Source organism: Felis catus, chromosome B2, assembly GCF_018350175.1.
Source record: "Felis catus isolate Fca126 chromosome B2, F.catus_Fca126_mat1.0, whole genome shotgun sequence".
NCBI classification, from domain to species: Eukaryota; Metazoa; Chordata; class Mammalia; order Carnivora; family Felidae; genus Felis; species Felis catus.
The window spans coordinates 41,593,494-41,612,969 of record NC_058372.1 but is presented as its reverse complement, the minus strand read 5'-3'; the positions used below and the strand labels follow the sequence as shown (position 1 = coordinate 41,612,969).

At 49.3% G+C, this 19,476-nt stretch overlaps 1 long non-coding RNA gene across 1 annotated transcript; it reads left to right on the top strand.

Moving 5' to 3' along the window:
* The first annotated feature begins 8,044 nt into the window (after positions 1–8,044).
* On the top strand, positions 8,045–18,489 carry LOC109500162. The gene is made up of 5 exons (XR_002157801.3): positions 8,045–8,096; positions 8,226–8,307; positions 16,492–16,614; positions 17,344–17,396; positions 17,797–18,489. It is a non-coding gene; the product is annotated as an uncharacterized LOC109500162 (long non-coding RNA).
* The last annotated feature ends 987 nt before the right edge of the window (positions 18,490–19,476 follow it).

Here is a 19,476-nt window from a genome sequence, read left to right as displayed (position 1 = left end):
AGGGAGAAGTGTCGCTTGCCAGGGACTCTCCCACTTGGTCAGAACATTGCCATCACCTCCTCCTCTTTTCCCTCTTTTCTTAGGATTCCTCCCCTCAGAGGCCTGTCTTCTCCCTCCTCTACTTCCCAGAAGCTCTACCCTGGGTTCTGGTGGCCCTCAGATGCCCGTTGAGGACTCAGTCAGGTGCCCAAGCCCAGGCTTATGGGTGGGGGTGGGGGAAGGGCCAGCGAAACCACGGTTGTTTGTCCCCTTCCCGCTAGACCTGGGGGTAGAGGCCTCTGAATCTGCAGCCGGCAGACGGAGGATTAGGGTCTTTAATGAGGACCAGGGACTTAGAGGGTTAGTAAAAAGAGCTTGCATTCTGGCCTGGGTGGGGGAGGGGAGCCCACTGTCAGCACCGCCACCCCTCTCGCCTGTCTTTGGAAGCCCGCTGAGGTACAAGTGGGAGGCCACCTATACGTAATGGCGGCCCCTCCTGTCCATGGTCCACCAGGACTCAGGCAGGGCCTCCCAGAGCCACACTCTCAGATCCCCACTTACAGCTGTGGCCCTTAAAGACAAAGCTGTCCCTCCTGCCCATCTCATGCTTCATACCCCTGCAGGTGAGTTCAGAAGTACCTTCCCTTCTCTCCTTGCCCCCTGGCTGTGGGCCTGGCAAAGGGGTAGGAGGGTGAGGTGTGCAGGCACAGGGACCCAACTGCTTCCTCGGGTGACATTGAGCTTAGTCCCACGTGCAAATGGAGGCAGAGAAAGAGGAGTTCGGGCTCCAGGCCACGGACTGGGAACTCCAGTCCCAAGACTGAAGCTGGAACTGGGGAATTGGGGCTGGGGCCCCTCAGACATGAGGGAACCGACTCCCCATTTGTCAGGGAGAAGTTGGTCCCTACGAATAGGGAGGGCAAACCCCACTTACAGAGGCTGGACCCCAGGGAGAGAATCTTAAGATCAAAGGCTCTCAGAGGCGGGAGGAGCCTTGGAGACGAGTACATACCACTCCTGATCTTACAGCCTGGGAGACTCAGGCCCACACAGCGAAAAGGGCTTGTCCGAGGTCCCAAAGGGCATTGGGAGTGGGCCAGGGATCGACCTGGGGCTCCTAACTCCCAACCTAGTGCCGCTAACCCATAATAATGCAAAGAACTGTAGAGGTATTAACTCGCATAATTCCTCCTGTGACGAAATGGAGGCCCAGGGAGGCCAAGGATCTCGCTAAAGTCACACTCAAGAGCCTGCTCTAGAGCTTGTACACATCTGATTCACAATTATCCGTCCAGGTTGCATCATGGGTGTACGTAGTGAATCCTAACGTAAAAGCTGGGGATGCGGGAGTGCAGGGAGTGGGGGCTGACCCAGAAGCTGGGGGGTTTCCACCCAGCTCAGTCACTGGACCTGTCAGCACCATCTCAGTCCTCACCCGGAGGATCCGAGGCACGCCATGTCCAACCTGCTCACTGCTCCCTGACTGCCAGCTCGACCTTGCTCTCCTAGCACAGAAGGCCACACTGGGGGGTAAAGCTGCCCTTCGGCGGTCAGCTGAGCCTGGGCTTTGCTGGGCCCTGACCTTCCAGCCCATTCTAGCCCACCCCATTCCAGCCCACTTCCAGTGATGCAAGGAGACACTAGGTAGCAGAAGGAGGTGTCTGCAAACAATAACCTCGACACAGAGCCAAGTGCTATAAGGGACGTATCTTTCACCGGCTTATCTCCAGCCCCCTGGCACGGTGCCTGGCTTTTGAAGGCACTCAGTAACTGCCGCATGAATGACTGAGAAAACCAAAGATCAGTGAGGCATAGCCCCACCCTCCAAGAGGTGACAGTCTGATGGAAGAGTTAGTAATACAGACGGTTAATTATAACCCAAGGCAAAGTACAGTAGGAACCCGATGGAGGAAGGGATTAATTCCGACTGCAGGACTGGGGAAGGCTTCGTGGAGGAGGGCAGCATGGGAGCTTTGTAATAACAAGAGTGATGACCGGATGCGTCTGGTACACTTCTCAGTGCTTCTCATGCATTAGCACGTTTATTCTTCAGACGATCATCAGATGCACATACTATTAACATACCCATCTTACAAATGAGGAAATTAAGCCTCCAAGTGACTTGCCCTAAGTCACCCAGCTATAGGAAATAGGCAGAGCCATGACTTGAGCCCAATTCTGGCTTGAAGGGGTTGCAGGGCAGCGGGGGAGGGGGACGCGGTTACATTTGCCCGGTTGACGTTCATTCAACAATTCTTTATCGAACGCTGCCCTGGGCCAGGCAGTCAGAAGTTACCTGACCACAGAACCAACCCCGACAGGTGATTCAACAGGAATATAAATAACCTTAACATAAGGCCGGAAGTGCGAGGCAAGGGTGATAGAGGCTTCATGGGGAAGGTGGCCTGTGAGCTGAACTCTGAAGGATGGATGGGATTCGGATGCCCAGAGATGGCAGAGGGCATTCCAGGCCAAGGGAACAGCTTAAGCAAAGGCACAGAGGCAGGAGTGGGAGGGGCATATACACGAAACAGGAAAGGTGCAATTTGGCCAGATGGGAGGTTGCAAACTGGCACCCGTGGACCACATCCGGGCCCTCAGACGTGTTCTGTCTGGCCCACCCCGCACTGGCCTGCAGGGCGTCCTTGAAAAAGGCGCAGTCCATCTCCAGAGCCAGAAGGTAAACAATGAGGCTGGGGGTGGGGGAGGACGGGCTTTGGAATCTTAAATTCCAGAAATGCAACAACCATTGAGAAGCTGAGTAGCACACCTCCCCCTTCAGTCCAGTCCACTTCCCTTGTCCCCAGTTACCTGTCTGGCCCCTGGAAGGCATCTGCGTTTGAGGACCTGGACAGGAGCCCAGGGCACCGAAGGGAGCAGCAGTGGATAACCATGGGAAGGTGCCTTGAGGTCTGAACACAAAGGGCCTTGAACATCAGGCTAGAGAATATGGGCTTTATGTTGGCAACGGCTCTGTAATTACACCCCCTCCACCACCAGCAATTGGGTGAGAAGGGCATGCACGCACGCACGCACACACACACACACGGGGTTTGGGGACAGTCTAAATTGGTGTCAGCTGAACCAGAGTGGCCTCAATGTGCCTTTATACACATTGTGTTGGCCTCAGCCTCAGATTTCACGTCTCTGCCGCCCCCATACGGAGCCCCACCGCTCCCCAGCTGTGCCCACACCAGCCCTCCTTAAGCGAGCCACTCTTTTCTTGATGCAGAAGGGAGTCCCATAGGTGTGCCCTGGCCCCAGGAGTTCCCCAACCCCCAGTGCAGAGCTGCCTGGCCAGGGTGAGAATTCCGGACAGGATTTAGGACTGGAATTTCCCTCTGTGGGCGGGGCCATCAGGTGAGCCATGTTACAGGGCTGGGGGCTGAGTGGAAAAGTTTGGTCTGTCCCATCCCCTTGCCCCAGTGACTCAGGGCCCCAGTGGTGGTGAGTCTGGGGAGGGGACAAGACAGAACCCACAGAAAAATTTTCCCTTGTCTCTCTGGCTCGGCCACTGCCCAGTTCCCCTCCCCCATTCCACACACACCCTGCCTTGCCACTCACACAGCCACTGTCTGTACCTGCAGTAACAGCCACGGAGCCAGCACAGGGCCTTCTCAGGCTGGCTGGGAGCAGGACGGCCAGCCCACTGGAAGCTGGGCCTTCCCCATTTGCAGGCAGCCTTGGGGGGACAGGTGTCCCTGACAAAGGCCATGGTGGGTGTGGGGATAGGATTGCCAGGTTTAGCAAATAAAAAATACGGGACACCTATTGTCCCATGCAATATTTGAGATGTGCTAAAACTTATTTGTTATTGGGGCGCCTGGGTGGCTCAGTCAGTTGAGCGTCTGACTTCCGGCTCAGGTCACGATCCCGCGGTGTGTGGGTTCGAGCCCCACGTCGGGCTCTGTGCTGATAGCTCGGAGCCTGGAGCCTGCTTCAGGTTCTGTGTCTCCCTCTCTCTGCTCTTCCCCTGCTCTCTCTCTCTCTCTCTCTCAAAAATAAATAAACATTTCAAAAAGGTTTTTTAATTATTTATTTATTCTCTCCTCCTCTATGCAGAAAGGGGTCCCAGAGCCAAGGACTCTGAAATTCAAATTTAACTGGGAACCCTGAATTTTGTCTGGCAACTTTTTGTGAGGGGCAGGAGTGAGAATAGGGAATACCCAAGTCACCCCCCCTCACTCAGGCCCACCCATGTCCAAGATCTTCGGGCCCCCGCCCCCTCACATGCACCCCTGCCAGACCTTACTATGCTTCTTTGACCTCAAGATCTCTCTTAGAGGTCTTACTTAGAAGTAAGTCCCCAGGCACCAGGCTCTTTCTCCCAAAGACAGAGTCCTGGGACCACAACCCCCATGCCAGACAGGGAGCCAGCAAGGATGTGGGACGTAGTTTCCTGGGAGTAACCGTCTACGTCTGAGGAGTCGCCACCCTCACAGGATTCAGGATTGCAGGAAGGAGGAGAAGGGTCCACAGCTCCAGTGGATCTCTTAGGGGATCCAACACCCCACCTTCAACCTTCTTCTGAGTTTCTACCCCACCTCCTCCTCTGGATGAAACAATGTTTCTCTTACCCTCTCTTCCTCTGGATCCTACATGGCTCCCAAATCACACTTGCCCGTGACCTCATAATATCCCCCTTTACTGAAATATTGGAGCCCCAGCCAGAGGCTGTGTCCAGGGCACAGGAAAGCAGGCAGGGGTCAGGTTCCACCAGCCATCCCTGCCTGCACCAAATGAGCGTGTCTCATGGCAGACATTGTGCTCGACCCCAGGACAGCAGCGGCCGGTGCTCACAGCCTGCTGGGAGACAGAGGACGTTCCCCTGCCCGTGAGGGAGAGGCAGAGAGAGATGAGAGAAGGACAAAGGGCACGGCTGCCTTTGGGGCTGGTCCGGGAAGGCCTTCTGTGGTTTTACAAGGCAGGTGTACCTGGCCAGCCATGTGTCCACACTGTAGCTATGGGGGCTCCTCCTTCCCCTCCTCCTCAGGTCTAAATTGGGCCTCTGTCTGCCCCAGCCTGTACCTGCTGGCTGGGTATGACAGTAAACTCTCCGAGGGCAGGGCCACAGCCTGCCCACTGCTGTGTCAGATGTTCTCTGGAGATGGAGGTGTTCTGACTCAGGACGGGTTGACAATTGTCTCCTTGGAGGCAGCTGCCTCAGGCTTTGGGGTGAGGGGTGGGTAAGCGCCGAAGGACCATCCCTCTCCTTCCTAGAGATTTCCACACCCACCTGTGGTCGAGAGAGGGCAGGGCAGAGACCCATTGTCCAGATGGAGAGAACAAGTCCCAGTGACTCACCTAAAGTCATACAGCCTGGGGTGGGGGAGAGGGGGGGTATGGAGCCCAGAGAAGAGCCCCAGGAGCCCAGAGCACACCCCAAGACTCCCACAGCTTCCCTCCCCCAGCTCGCTGATAGCTGTGTCTGGTGATGCTGGCCAAAAGGGAAGACATTGGCTGTTACTGTAGTGAGGCCCTTGCACTCCTTCAAGCAGGAAACAGAAGTCAGAGGGGGAAGAGAGGCATTTCCCTGAGGCCTTAGGGACCCCTCTGCACTCCAGCCTAGGTCCTGATCCTCAGAGGGGGCTGGGCCAGGGCAACACCGCAGTCTGGACCCCCAGATACCTGATTCTGAGTTTGACTCAGCCAGCCCTCCCCTACCTGGAATCCTGATTTCTGACCCTCACGGGTCCTTCCCGGGTCATTGCCTCCTTAGCTGTACACACCCTCCCCACACCTTGGGGTTGCCTTAAACAATCGTATTCTGGCAGAAGTCAAATATATCAGGCATCTGTCAGACTCCAGGCTGGATTATCCAATGGGCAGACCACTGAGCTGTGAACCCAGCAAAACCAATCTGGCCACTGCCCAAAGCGGGCACTCCCCACAAAACTGCCTCTGGACCCTTAGTCCACAGGAGGCTCTTGTTGAAAACAGAGGCTGAACCTGGTGGAAGGTTCCTTTTCCTTCACCCGACCCCCAGCCACCTCCACCAGCAAGCCTAGGCACCTCCGCAGGGGAAAATAAGCTGGGAGGGAGGAGAGATTCTGAGCAGGCCCCCAATATCAGAGCTAGAGGGGAAGCAGGAGACTCCTTGGCAATCCTTCAATACACAGGGAAATGAAGGCTGCAGGGTAAGGAAGGGAGAGTAGCATCTGAAGTTCTGGGTTCTAGCATTAGCTTAGCTACTGTGTGACCCTGAACAAATGCCTTCTGCACCCCACGCTCTGGGGTCTCCCCACCACCTTGCTGTGCCAGGGTTCTAGTTAAAGCATGTAAGGAGCTCAGGCCTGACCGCTGCAGTCAGTCGCCTGTGGAGTCCTCTCCTGACCACCCCTCCAGCTCCTACCCCCACCCCAGGTCCTGGGGACTTAGGGCAGGTGGGGTGGGGGGAGGGAGGATGTGGTGTCACCCCAGGGAGGGGCTGCAGGGAAGGGAAACTGAGTGTGTCCCTAGCTTGCCCCAGCCTGTCCCCTGCATCCGGGGAAGGGTAAGAGTGACTGTCAGCTGGGGAAGGGGGGCAAGAGGGGCAGGCTGGGAGGGGCAGGGAACCCCCGTCTGGACTTGCCGGGACAGCCGGGTGCAGCTGTTTCCGGCTGATGAAAGGGCCCTGATTGATATGGCAGCAGTGACTGACGCTAACCCCCAAATCTGAGCCCTTCCCATCCTCCCCAACCTGGGCACGCCCAGGGGCCCCCTTTAAGCCAGGGAGAAAAGAAGAATGGGGCTCCTGCTACCACTGGGTACCATCCTCCAAAGACAGGGAGGGGGGGCTTGTCTCATCTTCCCTGCCCTAGCCCAGCAGGGGCAGGGAGGCTGGGGCTGGGCCAGGGTCTGGGAGGACAGGGCCAGGGAAGAGGGGCAAAGGGCTTGCTCCCTCCTCTCCCCACCCTGCAGTGCATCCACACACGTTTGAACATTCACACGCATATCCGTCTAGCCTCTGGGGATGGCTGAGAGGAGAACAAAGCTTGTTACTGAGCATTCGTTTTACAATCTAGCCATCTGTGTTTTGCTAAACAATAGCTAACGTATATTGAACAGGTCGTGCGTGCATAGCATCCTGCTAAGACCTTTAGGTACACAGCCTTATGAGGTAAGTGCTCGCCTCACCCCCATTTTATAGATGAAGATGTAGAGGCCCAGAGTGGTTAAGGAATTTGCCGGTGGTCACACAGCCGTCAGAGGCAGAGTGAAGATGTGAACTCAGTCTCCAGGGCCTGAGAGGCCCTAACCACTGTGCTATACTGCCTTCAGAGGCAACTTGTAACCAGCTTATAAACAAATAATGACCTTATAATTGGGATTTCTTTTTTTAGAAGTTTTTTAAGTTTAGTTTGAGAGAGAGCAAGAGGGGGAGGGGCAGAGAGAGGCAGGGACAGAGGATCTGAAGTGGGCTCCGTGCCGACAGCAGAGAACCTGATGCGGGGCTTGAACCCCACATGGAGAGATCATGACCTGAGCTGAAGTCAGATGCTTAACTGACTGAGCCACCCAGGCACCCCTGGGAAAGGTTTTAAATAGAGATGTACAAGGTACAATGAGTCCTCAGAGGAGAGGCACTGTGGATGGGGATGGGGGGAAAGGGAGAGGAGAGGTTTCTAGGACAGTAAACATTTGAAATGGAATTGAAGGGTTTTCCCTAGTGTAGTTATTTTTTTAACTTTTTTTATAGTAAAATATACAAAACATAAAATTTAGCATTTTAAGCGTATAATTCAGTGGCGGTTTTTAATTTTGATGGAGTCCAATTAATCTTTTTTCTTTTGTTGCCTGTGTTTTGGGCCTCATACTAAAGAAATCATTGCCAAATCCAAGGTCTTAAATTTTTTCCCTAGGTTTTCTTCTAAGAGTTTCAAAGTTTTAGCTCTTAAATTTGGGTGACTAATCCATTTTGAGGTAATTTTTAATGTTTATTTACTTTTGAGAGACACAGACAGAGTGTGGGGGGGGGGGAGGGGCGGAGAGAGAGGGACACAGAATCCAAAGAAGACTCCAGGCTCTGAGCAGTCAGCACAGAGCCCAAAGTAGGACTTGAACTCAAGAGCCATGAGATCATGACCTAAGCCGCAGTCGGAGGTTTAACCAACTGAGCCAGCCAGGAACCCTTTGAGGTAATTTTTATATATAGTAAGGTAGAGTCATCTGCAAACAGATAATTTTACTTCTTCCATTCCAATTAAATGTCTTTTCTTTCTTTTTCTTGCCTAATTACTCGAGCTGGAATTTCCATTACTGTGTAGAAGCGACAAAAAGCAGGCATCTTCATTTTGTTTTGGATTGCAGGGGAAAAGCTTTCTGCCTTTCACCATTGAACGACATTAGGTAGGTGGTTTTCATATATGGCCTCTGTTGTGTTGAGAAATTTTCCTTCTATTCCTAGTTTATTGAGTGTTTTTTACATTTATTTTAGGTATGTATGTATGTATATATGTATGTATATTCAGAGAGAGTGATCAAGCAGGGGAGAAGGGCAGAGAGAGAGAAAGAGAGAGAGAGAGAGAGAGAGAGAGAGAGAGAGAGAATCTTAAGTATGCTCCACACCCAGTACAGAGCCTGATGAGGGGCTTGATCTCACTACTGTGAGATCGTGACCTGAGCCAAAATAAAGGGTTGGATGTTGGATGCTTAACTGACTGAGCCACCCAGATAGCCCATTGAGTGTTTTTAATCATGAATTTGTTTGTATCTTTGTCAAATGCATTTTTCTGCACTAATTGAGATGATCATGTGTCTTTTTTCCTTTTGTTCTATTAATGTGGTGTATTACATTGACCGATTTTTTTTTTTTTATTGAGCCATCCTTGCATTTTAGGGGTAAGTCCCAGTTAATTGAGATGTATAATTCTTTGAATATGCTGCTGAATTTGGTTTGCTAGTATTTTGTTTAGGATTTTTACATCTATATGCATAAGTAATATTGGCCTGTAGTTTTCTTTTTTTGTATTGTTTTTGTCTGGTTTTGGTATCAGGGTAATGCTGACCTCATAGAACAAGTTGGAAATGTTCCCTCCTCTTTAATATTTTAGAAGAGTTTGAGAAGGATTGGTGTTAATCCTTTACATGGTTGGTAGATTTCACCAGTAAAGCCATCAGGTCTTGGACTTTTCTTTGTTGGGTTGTTTGGTTTTTGATTCACCCTTTTTAATTGTTATACTGTCTATTTCTGTTTAAGTCAATTTTGGATGTTTCCTTGTCTCTAGGAATTTGTCCATTTCATCTAGGTTATCCAATTTGTGGCATAAAACTGTTCATAGTATTCTCTCTTTTTTTAACTTTTAAAAAGTTGTTATTTATTTAAATAATCTCTACACCCAACATGGAGCTTGAACTCATGACCCCAAGATCAAGAGCTGCATGTTCCTCAAACTGAGCCAGCCAGGCACCCCCATCATATTCTCTCATAATCTTTTATATTTCTGTAAGGTCAGTAGTAATGTCCCCATTTTCGTTTCTGATTTTAGTAATTTGAGTGTTCTCTCTTCTATCTTAGTCAATCTAGTTAAACATGTGTCAATTTTGTTGATGTTTAGTTTTTGGTTTTATTTTCCATATCGCTTTTCTATTCTCTATTTCACCTATCTCTACTCTAATATTCATTAGTTCCTTCCTCTATTAGCTTTAAGTTTACCTTGCTCTTCTTTTTCTAATTCCTTAAGGTGTACACTTACATTATTGATTTGAGGTCTTTCTTTTTTTTTAATGTAGGCATTTACAACTATAAATTTCTCTCTGAGCACTGCTTTCTCTGAATCCCATAAGTTTGGATATGTTGTCTTTTCATTTTTGTTCATTTCAATGTTTTTCTCTTTTTTATTGTTTTATTTCTCTACTTTTGAGAGAGAGAACACAAACAGGGGAGGGGCAAAGAGAAAGGGAGACACAGAATCTGAAACAGGCACAGACCCTGACACAGGGCTCGAATTCATGCACTATGAGATCATGGCCTGAGCCCAAGTCAGATGCTTAACTGATGAGCCACCCAGGTGCCCCTCAATGTATTTTCTAATTTTCGTTGACATTTCTTCTTTGACCCATTTGTTGTTCACAAGTGTGTTGTTTGATTTCCACATATTTGTGGATTTTTCAATTTTCTTTCTGTTACTAGTTTCTAGTTTCATCTCATTGTGATCAGAAGAGATACTTTGCATGATTTCAATCTTTTAAAATTTGTTAAGATTTGTTTTGTGGCTAACATATGATCCATCCTACAGAATGTTCCATGTGCACTTGAGAAGAATGTGTATTCTGCTATTATCAGATGGAGTGTTCTATATATGTCTGTTTGGCCTAATTGGTTCATAGTGTTGTTCAAGACCACTACTATTTCTTTATTGACTTTCTGTCCAATTGTTCTACTTGCTATTGAAGGTGGGGTATTGAAGTCTTCACCTATTGTTGTAGAATTGTCTATTTCTCCCTTCAATCGTGTCAATTTTTGCTTCATATATTTTGGGGGTCTGTTTTTAGGTGTATAGAGGTTCATAAATGTTATATTCCCTTGCTGATAAGAAACTTTTATTAATATATAATGTCCTTCTCTCTCTCTTATAATGTTTTTTGACTGACAGTCTATTTTGTATGACAATATTTATAGCCACCCCAATTCACTTTTGGCTACTATTTGCATGGGGTATCTTTTTCCATCCTTTTACTTCCTATCTCTTCATGCCCTTGTATCTAAAATGAACTTCTTATAGACAGTGTATGATTTTTCAAATCTAATCTCTACCTTTTCATAAGAAAGTTTAACTCGGGGCACCTGATGGTTCAATTGGTTGAGCGTTTGACTTCAGCTCAGGTCATCAACTCATGGGTTCGTGAGTTTGAGCCCTGCACTGGGCTCAGTGCTGGCAATGCAGAGCCCGCTCAGGATCCTCTGTCTCCCTCTCTCTCTGCCCCTCCCACATTCAAGCTCTCTATCTGTCCCTCCCCCACTTGTGCTCTCCCTCTCTCTCAAAAATAAAACATTTTTTTAAAAAGGAGAGTTTAATTCATCTGTATTTACTGTGAATACTGATAAAGAGTGATTTAATTTTGCCATTTAGCTGTTTTCTGTATGTTTTTTCCCCAAGTCCTTTATTACTGCCTTTTTTTCCCACTTAGTTGATTTTTTTGTAGTATACTATTTTGATACCCTTCTTTTTTCCTCTTTTGTGTATTTTTTATTATTTACATAGTGGTTACCTTAGAATTACAATTAACATCTTAAATTTATAACAACTTGGTTTTAATAATATCAGCTTAGGGGGCACTGGATGGCTCAGTCAATTAAGCATCCGACTTCGGCTCAGGTCATGAGCTCATGGTTCATGGGTTCGAGCCCCACATTGGGCTCTCTGCTGACAGCTCAGAGCCTGGAGTCTGCTTCAGATTCTGTGTCTCCCTCTCTGTCCGCACCTCCCCCACTCACTCACTTGTCTCTCTCTTTCTCTCTCTCTCTCAAAAATAAACATTAAAATTTTTTTTTAAATACCAGTTTAGTTTCAATATACAAATACTCTGCTCCTTTACCCCTCCATCTCTCCCCCTTTATATTATTGTCACAGATGATATCTTTATACGTCGTGTGCCCATTAACATAGATTTATAAATATTGTTTCACGCATTTTCCTTTTATATCAAATGATGACCTACAAGGGGGAAAGGTTTCAAAGAAAGAGATACAAGGTGCGATGAGTCCTTGCAGGAGGGACACTGTGGATGGGGGCTGGAGGAGAAGGAGAGAGCCAAGAGATCCTTCCAAGACAGTAAACATCTGAATTGAAATCGAGTTATGAAGAAAAAAAATTACTATGTAAAAATGCTTATTCACAGGAAAAGATATCCAAAGTATTTCATTTTGGTAGCTTACCAAATAGCACAAATGATCTCATTTTTGTAAGTATGTGGTATATACATGTATTTAAAAACATATCTATCTACAGAAAAAACTCATGATTATACTCATAGTACTTGAATAGTGATTATCTCCAATTGTTGGAACTGTGGAAAGAGGAAACACTTCCTTTTTTTTCCCGAATGTATTCCATATTGTTTATTTCCAATGAACATGCATCACTTTTATAACCAGAAAAGGCAATGATGCTTTTTTTGTTCTGAAGGGTAAAATGAATGAGCGGGCATTCACTGTAGAGATAAAGTCAGAAAAGACCTGCTAGGCAGAGGGAACAGCATAAGCAAAGGCAAAGAGGGATGAAAATCCTGCTTTATTACAGGAACGGCCAACATATGGCATGGCTGGAGGGCACCGGGTGGCCTGGAAATGAAGTGTTTCCAGGGCCCACATAACCAAAGGCTTAATGTTTCATAAAAAAAAAGTTTAGTCAGTTCTTGGCATGAGGGCAGGAGAGTGACAAGTTTTGATTTACATATTAAGCAAATTAGTTAATAAGGGTGAGAAAGAGTCCAGAGGCTGAGAGGCCCGTTGGGGAGACTGTTGCAATAATTGAGGAAAGAGAAGATGGGGTGGGAACTGAGTCAAGACTTAGAGAGTAGAGAATAAAAATGGAAATAGGAGAGAAGTGGAGGCCAAATCAGACAGTAATTATCTATGAATGGGAAGTGGATTTATCTGTCTCCAGGGTTGCCAGTGCTGGCATATGAATGGCAGGAGACCAGTTGTAAAGATGATCCTGACCCTGATCATGATCAAGATAATGGTGACTCATGAGGAGGAAGTGGAAAATCCCATTAGAAGAGCCCCGTAGCCCTTTACAGTTTGCAAAGTCCTCTGACTCCAGTCTCCAAACACATCACGATGCGTGTTCCCATTCTACAGATGAAGAAACTGAGGCCTGGAAAGGTGACACAGCCAAAGCAAGACGCAGAGAACATCATTTACTGGCCACATGGATGGGCAGCCACTGCTTTTCCCAGCAGAGCCTGAGCAATGACCGTGTGACACTTTTTACTCAGATGACCTTGTGCAATTTACATAACTTCTCTTGTGCCTCGGTTTCCTCTTCTATAAAATGGAGAAAATAATGCAACTTACTTCATACGTTGCTGAAAGGATTAAGCTACTTAACGCATGTAAAGAGCTTAGAGCCTGGCACATAGTGCTCAGTAAACATTCAGTCATTTTTTTGTATTAGTATCTACACACTACCCCAGATAGATCACCTGGAAAGAACGAATAAGGGGAAGCCATGCTCCTGGCATTGCACCTTCCTTACTTCTCAGACCCTAACTCCTGTGGAAAAGACACAGAGGCTAGAATTTGCATCCTTGGTCTAGTTCGCTAGGGCTTCAAGGCTCTTTGCAAGACCCATCTTTTCTAATCATTTCCATACATCTTGGTACCAACTCGTTCATTCATTCATTCATTCATTCAGCAAACACATATCAAGCCCTGATGTGGGCCTATGCTTGGGGGCTAAGGTCACCAAGAAAATGAGCCTGTCTTCGAGGAGTTCACTATGTAGTTGGCTCAACTCACTCCCTTACTCACTCACTCGTGTGTTCATCACTTACGACGACGAGCCTCCTCTGGGCCACACACATACGCTCTGTTTATATCTCCTGCCTTTGGACATAAAGAAATTAGATCTTTTCCCAGCGGTTGTTATGTTTCCAGTCTCCTACTCATACTTTGCCCCCCTGTACCCACTCTGTGCCCACACACAAAATCACACAGGGAAACCAAAACACACAGGGAATTTAACCAAGAAGGATAAATTCTTCCCCCATATTTCCTGTGGCTGAACACCTCTCACTAGTTCCTAGAGTCTGAAGGGGACACCAGCAACAACTGAATCCTCTGGACCCTTTTACATTCTTTGACTCATTTAGCAAACTGCTTCCCGGGCACCATGCTAGGCCAGGGCCTGTGCTGGGCAGCACGGGAGTAACAGAGTGAACCACGGAACATACCCTCAAGGAGTCTCCACTGAGTGGCTCAGCACCTCGTTCTCCCCGCAAATATTTACTGAGTATCTACCATCCACCAGGCACCAGGACAGACTCTGGAATGTGAATAAGAAAGACAAAGTCCCTGGCCTCATGGAGCTTGCTATGTAGACAGACGAACAATGAGTAAGCAAACACGTGAACACAAGACAACTATCTATGATCAAGGTTCTGAAGAAAATAAAACAGGGTGATACGATAGCGATTGAAATTAGACAGCACAGGTTATTTGAATCTGAGCAGGACACGCTTCTCCGAGCATCAGCTTCCTCACAGATAGTGTTTGTCCATACCTCGGCTGTGAGGAGGAAATGAGTTAATATATGCGGAGCCTAGCACCCAGCAAGCACTGTATGCTGTTATTACTTTTATTTTAAATGTTTATTTATTTTCGAGACAGCGCAGGCAGGGGAGGGGCAGAGAGAGGGGGACAGAGGATCCGAAGCAAGCCCCTCGCTGACAGCAGCGAGCTCCACGTGGGGCTTGGACTCACAAACTACGAGATCACGACCTGTGCTGAAAATCAGACGCTCAACCGACTGAGCCACAGACAGGCGCCCCTATCATTACTTTTAAATAGACGCATAAACAGATTATCAACCACGAGGGAGTTGGTGCAGGATAAAGTGATACAGACACAAGGCATTCTGGGGGCACTGAGGAGGAGCCCCACAGGGGGCCTGTGCAGCCTGGCCAGGGAGAAAGGTGAGGACACTGGACACAGATGCCCTTCTTCCCCTTCCCTGGCCCTGCAACCCACCGGCTATCCTAAAGAATGTTGCCTCTCTCAGAGACTGGAGCAGGTGGAACGGGACAGAAAAAACAAACATACCTCACCTCCCTCAAGGACAAGAGTGGAGGGAGGGCTCCCAGGTGGCCGCTGAGATCCTCGCCAGGCACAGGGCAGGCAGGACAGTGCCTGCTTTTCCTGTTCATCCCCTTCTAGGCCCCCTGGCCCTTTAAAGTGCCCGTTGCCCCATCTGATGCTGAGGATGCTGGAAGTGAGGGTGCCCAGATGCTCAATCCATGTGGGATTGAACGAAAGGGCAACGCTCATTCGTTAAGACCCCTTCCTAGATATCCTAGCGTCCCTTCCAACAGCTCTGTGGCAGAAGCCTCATTGCCCCATCTCTCAGACGAGCACATGGAGGCTGAGGAAGAACAAGGATCCTTCTCACTCATTCTGTTAGGAAACAGCAGTGGGCAGTTGGAATCTAGCCTGGCTGCAATACGGCTGCTTTTTCTCCTCCCCCATTCTGCTTCTCCTCAATGGGGGAATATGCAGGAAAGACCATGGTTCGGGGGTTTGGGGGTTCAGGAAGGTAGAAGGAGTGAAAGACAGATATTGCTGTGCAGAATGAACTGGAACTGAGGTGAGGGCTCCAGGAAGGGGGGGGAGGGGTCAGTTTTCCAACCGGGAAAAGATGAAACAGACGGAACCACAGAGAGGAGGCCCCACTTGCCCCCACCCCCATCACAATAGGCATCTAGGCAAACAGGATGAGGATGGGACGAGCCCCCCTCTCTGCACCAACACCCTCCGCCAGCATCAGCCGGCCAGGCAGCCCCATTTCAAGCCCTGTGCCCACGGGGACCAGGATGTGGGCACCCAGGAATGGACAAGCCCTGACGTAGACAACTCTGCGACCCCCGTGCCTGGCCTCCACAGCTACAAGCCAAATACTCCTTGTGGTTTGGGCCCCAGCCAAGCGCCCACACCCCAGCTCACGGGACCGCAACTTCCCTGTTGCATCAGGTTTCTAAGCGCGTGCACACACCCCAGAGCTTGTTACACAACCGTGGTGCGCGTACCCAGCACCCACACAGCCCGGGTGGCCTGACGGTCCCACAGAGGAAACTGCAGCCTTGCTCGGAGGGCACAGGCCCCTCTCTACAGCCTGCTGGCTTCGAGAGCTGGAGGAGAGGTGCGGAGGGCACCTGGCCAGGACCCAGGATTCTGCAGGCTCTACCGCTGGCTCGTTGTGAAGCCCCAGTAAGCCACGTCCCCTCTCAGGGCCTGTTCCCCCACCTAGAAAGGAAGATCTCCTTCTACCCTGATGATCTGGGTACCCACTTCTCCATGCCACTCAACACCCGCTAAACCACCACCAACATCCTCTGTCCCCCTAGGGATGTCCGCAAGAAAGGGAGGCAAGAATTGCACAGCGTGGAGACAGAGGATTGGATAAGATGACCCCTAAACAGGGCTCTCTTCTGCTGGGGAGAAGCCCAGAAGTACACCACCAGTGGGTGTACCTCGAGGGGAAACCCCACGGTCACCTCCTGCTCCCTAGAAAGAGGGAGGACAGTGGCCAGAGCTTTCTGAGGTAGCTCTAAGGAGCAACAGCTGGGGGAAGCAATTTTCCTCTTCGCACTTTTCATTTTTTCCTTTTCTGCACAACAAGCATGTGTTACACATTACTTTACAACAAAAGGTGGGGGGAGGGGAGGGGCTGGACACACTCACCTCCTAGGGCATGCGCCCTCTGCCCAGGACGATCCCTTAAATCAGTATTTCCCTAAGCATGTTGTGAAAACGTTCCCATAAGCCCAGGAAACCGGGGCCAAACAAAGCCTGACGGGTTTTTTTGCCTGCAGGACTCCTCTGAGCCTCCAACACGCTAATCTGGGCCGCGACCCTCTGAGGGGAGGAATGAGACAAGGAAACTCGTTTGGTCTCAGAGCTCTTTATAGGGAAGCATCTCAAGAGACACTTGCAAGGTACGGCCGGAACTCAGGGTCCAACGAGGTGGAAATTCAGGTACACACCCAACATAAGGGCCTCCATCAAAGAGAGACAGCTCAAGCCCTAGAGGGCACTGAAGGCAGCCATCCTCGGCAACCACCTCCAACTGCATGAGCCAAACCCCAAACCCACTGCCCAAAACTGGCCTGAGCCCCACATCCCGGCGATGACAGTTACTGAGGTAGGTAGTAGTGTGAGAGGGCCCTTGGGTGGCCTGCAGCCTCCCTGAAGTTATTTAGATCTGCAGTGACCCCTGCTGGCTCTGCCCAAAATCACCCCTCCCCTTAGTCCTCACCCTCCTGGCCTCCCTCACCCTCCTCTCCAGTCCCTGGCCTTCCAGCATCTTCTCACTAGCCTTGACCCAGCCCTACTGTGATCCACCCTGACCACACCCTCCCACCAGGCCCCCACTCTTTTCCCCATCCCTGGGTTTGGAATATGGCTGGACTTTGATAGAGCCCACTAGTGAGTTCTGAGGTCTGAACTGGGGCACTCGGATGGCGTGAGGGATGGGGGGCTCTGAAGACTGCCTGCTCCCCTACCGAGGGCGTGAAACAAACCCCCAGGGCCACTGTAATAACAGCAAATATTCTGGGGCACCCGTCTGGCCCAGTCAGTGGAGGAGGTGGCTCTCGATCTTGGGGTTGTGGGTTTGAGACTCACAGTGGGTGTAGAGATTACTTAAAAGAAACTTTTTTTAATAGCAAACATTCACTGAACACTTACTATCTTCTAAGAACGCGGCTGAACCCTTGAGGTAGGTTATTCCCTTTAATTCTCATAAGAATTTTAAGAAGTAGGCACTATTCCTGTATGAACCCAATTTTCAGATCAGAAACTGAGACTCAGAAGTAAAAGGATAAATGGCAAATCCAGGTGGACTCATGTGGAGTTTGTGACGTTGGAGTCCATCCGCTTAACAACTACACTCTTTTACCGTCCTTACATTTGCCCCCCACCGAAACTACCTGCTCGTGCAAGTCTCTGCCTAGTACTCACTGCCTTGAGGAAGTATGCCTCAGTAGCCTTGCCCCATGCCCTCAGGTATGACTCTGTGACCCAAACCTGGCCATCTGTAACCTTCCCCCTGGTAAATTAGACTGCCAATTTGGTTGCCAAGCCCAGGACCCATCCCCTCTTCTGATGATTATGTCTAGATTTATTTTTGGGCAACACCGAGGACCTCAGTAAAAGGGGCTTCGATGAAGATGCCTCCCCCCGCCCATCTCCAGGGGGAGCCGTGTGATTCAGGCTTGGCCACTCAAGCACCAAAATATCTTGGCTTCAGTGATTGGCTCAAGAAGGACAGATGACCCAAACGAGGCCAACAGGGCTAATCCCCGGAGTTCATTGGAGTCACCAGTTTTCTGCTCGGGAATTGCTAGTGGGTGCGTGTCTGGCAGGAGCTGCCAGGAGTGCTCCCTAAGGAGGTGATGCCTGAGGAGGGAGCTGACACAGGAGAGCAGACCTGATGACATTGTTCGAACTGTGCCAAAGACAGGTCCACCCTTGGACTTTTCAGTGATCATGAGCCAATAAATTACTTTTGTGTTGTTCTTGTCTTAAGCAAGTATGAGTTGGGTTCCTTCCTTTGAAACCGAGATCTAGCAAAGCCTCCCCGCCATTCTTAATCATTATTAACAACTGTGTCTCCTTCTTGCCTTTTCCTGCTATGCTTATTTAGACATACTGGACATTTTTTAAATAAAAATTGACACCGCTGGCTACTCCTTCCTTTGAGATATACTCTTTTGCTTATTTTTGTGAAACCTCACTCTCTTAGTTTCTCTCGGGCCCCTCTGAAGTCCTGTTCGGTTCATTTTCCTTTTGCTGGCTCCTCTTCATTTGCAAGTAACAGAACCCAACCCTGGCATTTATAAGCCAAAAACGAGGGGAAAAAAAAGAATTTATCGGAAAAATATTGAGGAACTAGCTAGGGAATGAACTAGAAGGCTAGAATACCTCGCTTGGAAATGGAACAGAAATTACTTGGCTGAACTCCAAAGGCCTCTTCCATGCTAGCGTCAGGTGCTCACGATGCCCAGTCCCGAGAGAGAATCTGTCCAGCTGAGCTTAGGTCACATGGCCGCCTAGACTCTGGACCATCCCATGGAGGTGAGAGGGAGGGTCTGATGGTACATGTCTCTAGGGATCCTTCCAAACTATGGAATGGGAGAGCAAATCATCTGATATATCATACCACAAAATGGTGGAAAGATAATGCTTCCAAAGGGAACCAGAGACCAGGAGGGCACAAAATGAGGATGAACATCTTCCTTGGGTTCTTGGGGCCGTGCCCTAGGTGTTTTCTCTACACTGCTCCCTGGGCCTTCTCATTCCCTCCCATAATGGATGAAGTTGCCACTGACAATGCCACTACAATTCCCAATAGAGACCTGTCTCCTGAGCCCAGACCCTGTATCCACGAGCCTCCCTACATGGATGGCTCACAGGCCCTTCAACTCAATGGGTCCAACACTGAACTTGTCCTGATCACCAAGCCTGCTCCTTCTTCAAGGTCCCTTAGCTCAATAGATGCAGTCACCAGTCACTCAGCTGATCACACTAGAAACAGGGAGTCAAGGAGTCATTCTCAAGGCCCTACCTGCTTAAGGGGCTTCAAACATGGCAATCCCTCTATCTTGACACTCTCGTCTTTATCAACCCCAGCTTTCACCCCAACTAATTCCTTGTGGCATAGACTTCTATCCATCACCTCCTCTTCTTCTTTAGAAATAAAACTGTTGATCTGTAGCTAGATCCATGCTGCCCAGAATAGAGACAAATTCCCAAGCCTCCTTTGTAGCTAAGTATACAGCAACCTCTACACAGTGGTA